The following is a 4105-nucleotide window of genomic DNA, read 5'->3' on the forward strand; positions in this document are numbered from 1 at the left end:
CAAATGACGAAAACGGACGGATTTCTCAGTTTTCTACTACTTATGAACACGTTACACATTCTCCCGTGCAACGCGGCTGCTAGTCCTCCTTCTATGCAGAATCTTAAGGTTTTAGCTCATGTCCAAGTCACCAAAGCCAGCTAAAAAGTCAATAACTGATACCTAAAACTTGAATTGTGCTACTTCTTACTGGCTATTACATCGACTTAGAAGCTTCATCTGTGTTCTACTATGGTGCGTTTAGTGTCTCCGCATACCGCAGCATGCGACATAGCTTTGCAGACGATAAGTAGAACCGTTTCAGAGAGAAGAGCAGCCAAGTGACGATCTGGCTTTAAGTCGATTCGATAACAAATGACGAAAACGGACGGATTTCTCAGGTTTTTACTACATGTGAACACTTTTCACATTCTCCCGTGCAACTCGGCTGCTAGTCCTAATTTCATGCAGAATCTTAAGGTCCTAGCTCATGACCAAGACACCAAAGCCAGCTAAGAAGTCAATAATCAATACATAAAACTTGAATTGTACTACTTCTTACTTGCTATTACATCAACTTAGAAGCTTCATCTGTGTTCTACTATGGTGCTTTTACAGTCTCCGCATACCGCAGCACGCGACATAGCTTTGCAGACGATAAGTGCAACCGTTTCAGAGAGAAGAGCGGCCAATGTGACGATCTGGCTTTAAGTCGATTCGATAACAAATGACGAAAACGGACGGATTTCTCAGGTTTTAACTACATATGAACACTTTTCACATTCTCCCGTGCAACTCGGCTGCTAGTTCTAGTTTCATGCAGAATCTTAAGGTCCTAGGTCATGTCCAAGCCACCAAAGCCGGCCAAAAGGGAATAATCGATAACTAAAACTTGAATTGTACTACTTCTTACTGGCTATTACTTCAACTTAGAAGCTTCTTCTGTGTTCTACTATGGTGCTTTTAGTGTCTCCGCATAACGCAGCACGCGACATAGCATTGCAGACGATAAGTACAACCGTTTCAGAGGGAAGAGCGGCCATTGTGACGACCGGGCTTTAAGTCGATTCGATAACAAATGACGAAATCGGACGGATTTCTCAGGTTTTTACTACATATGAACACTTTTCCCATTGTCCCGTGCAACTCGACTGCTAGTCCTCCTTTCATGCAGAATCTTAATGTCCTAGCTCATGTCCAAGGCACCAAAGCCAGCTAAAAATTCAATAATCACTACCTAAAACTTGAATTGTACTACTTCTTACTGGCTATTACATCAACTTAGAAGCTTCATCTGTGTTCTACTATGGTGCTTTTAGTGTCTCCGCATACCGCAGCACGCGACATAGCTTTGCAGACGATAAGTACAACCGTTTCAGAGAGAAGAGCGGCCAATGTGACGATCTGGCTTTAAGTCGATTCGATAACAAATGACGAAAACGGACGGATTTCTCAGGTTTTTACTACATATGAACACTTTTCACATTCTCCCGTCCAACTCGGCTGCTAGTCCTCCTTTCATGCATATTCTTAAGGTCCTAGCTCGTCGAAGGCACCAAAGCCAGCTAAAATGTCAATAATCAATACCTAAAACTTGAATTGTACTACTTCTTACTGGCTATTACATCAACTTAGAAGCTTCATCTGTGTTCTACTTTGGTGGTTTTAGTATCTCCGCATACCGCAGCATACGACATAGCTTTGTAAACGATAAGTACAACCGTTTCAGAGAGAAGAGCGGCCAATGTGACGATCGGGCTTTAAGTCGATTCGATAACAAATGACGAAAACGAACGGATTTCTCAGGTTTCTACTACATATGAACACATTTCACATTCTCCCGTGCAACGCGGCTGCTAGTCCTCCTTCTATGCAGAATCTTAAGGTCCTAGCTCATGTCCAAGGCACCAAAGCCAGCTAAAAAGTCAATAATCGATACCTAAAACTTGAATTCTACTACTTCTTACTGGCTATTACATCAACTTAGAAGCTTCATCTGTGTTCTACTATGGTGCTTTTAGGGTCTCCGCATACCGCAGCACGCGACATAGCTTTGCAGACGCTAAATGTAACCATTTCAGAGAGAAGAGCGGCCAATGTGACGTTCTGGCTGTAAGTCGATTCGATAACAAATGACGAAAACGGATTTCTCAGGTTTCTACTACTTATGAACACGTTACACATTCTCCCGTGCAACGCGGCTGCTAGTCCTCCTTCTATGCAGAATCTTAAGGTTTTAGCTCATGTCCAAGGCACCAAAGCCAGTTAAAAAGTCAATAACTGATACCTAAAACTTGAATTGTACTACTTCTTACTGGCTATTACATCGACTTAGAAGCTTCATCTGTGTTCTACTATGGTGCTTTTAGTGTCTCCGCATACCGCAGCATGCGACATAGCTTTGCAGACGATAAGTAGAACCGTTTCAGAGAGAAGAGCAGCCAAGTGACGATCTGGCTTTAAGTCGATTCGATAACAAATGACGAAAACGGACGGATTTCTCAGGTTTTTACTACATGTGAACACTTTTCACATTCTCCCGTGCAACTCGGCTGCTAGTCCTAATTTCATGCAGAATCTTAAGGTCCTAGCTCATGACCAAGACACCAAAGCCAGCTAAGAAGTCAATAATCAATACATAAAACTTGAATTGTACTACTTCTTACTGGCTATTACATCAACTTAGAAGCTTCATCTGTGTTCTACTATGGTGCTTTTAGTGTCTCCGCATACCGCAGCACGCGACATAGCTTTGCAGACGATAAGTGCAACCGTTTCAGAGAGAAGAGCGGCCAATGTGACGATCTGTCTTTAAGTCGATTCGATAACAAATGACGAAAACGGACGGATTTCTCAGGTTTTAACTACATATGAACACTTTTCACATTCTCCCGTGCAACTCGGCTGCTAGTTCTAGTTTCATGCAGAATCTTAAGGTCCTAGGTCATGTCCAAGCCACCAAAGCCGGACAAAAGGGAATAATCGATAACTAAAACTTGAATTGTACTACTTCTTACTGGCTATTACTTCAACTTAGAAGCTTCTTCTGTGTTCTACTATGGTGCTTTTAGTGTCTCCGCATAACGCAGCACGCGACATAGCATTGCAGACGATAAGTACAACCGTTTCAGAGGGAAGAGCGGCCATTGTGACGACCGGGCTTTAAGTCGATTCGATAACAAATGACGAAAACGGACGGATTTCTCAGGTTTTTACTACATATGAACACTTTTCACATTGTCCCGTGCAACTCGGCTGCTAGTCCTCCTTTCATGCAGAATCTTAAGGTCCTAGCTCATGTCCAAGGCACCAAAGCCTGCTAAAAAGTCAATAATCAGTACCTAAAACTTGAATTTTACTACTTCTTACTTGCTATTACATTTACTTAAAAGCTTCATCTGTGTTCTACTATGGTGCTTTTAGTGTCTCCGCGTACCGCAGCACGCGACATAGCTTTGCAGACGATAAGTACAACCGTTTCAGGGATAAGAGCGGCCAAGTGACGATCTGGCTTTAAGTCGATTCGATAACAAATGACGAAAACTGACGGATTTCTCAGGTTTTTACTACATATGAACACGTTTCACATTCTCCCGTGCAACTCGGCAGCTAGTCCTCCTTTCATGGAGAATCTTAAGGTCCTAGATCATGTCCAAGGCACCAAAGCCAGCTAAACAGTCAATAATCGATACCTAAAACTTGAATGGTACTACTTCTTACTGGCTATTTCATCAACTTAGAAGCTTCATCTGTGTTCTACTATGGTGCTTTTAGAGTCTCCGCGTACCGCAGGACGCGAAATAGCTTTGCAGACGATAAGTACAACCGTTTCAGAGAGAAGAGCGGCCAATGTTACGATCTGGCTTTAAGTCGATTCGATAACAAATGACGAAAACGGACGGATTTCTCAGGTTTTTACTACATATGAACACTTTTCACATTGTCCCGTGTAACTCGGCTGCTAGTCCTCCTTTCATGCAGATTCTTAAGGTCCTAGCTCATGTCCAAGGCACCAAAGCCAGCTAAAAAGTCAATAATCAATACCTAAAACTTGAATTGTACTACTTCTTACTGGGTATTACATCAACATAGAAGCTTCATCTGTGTTCTACTGTGGAGGTTTTAG

This window comes from Schistocerca gregaria, unplaced genomic scaffold (assembly GCF_023897955.1).
Source record: "Schistocerca gregaria isolate iqSchGreg1 unplaced genomic scaffold, iqSchGreg1.2 ptg000522l, whole genome shotgun sequence".
In the NCBI taxonomy this organism is placed as follows: Eukaryota; Metazoa; Arthropoda; class Insecta; order Orthoptera; family Acrididae; genus Schistocerca; species Schistocerca gregaria.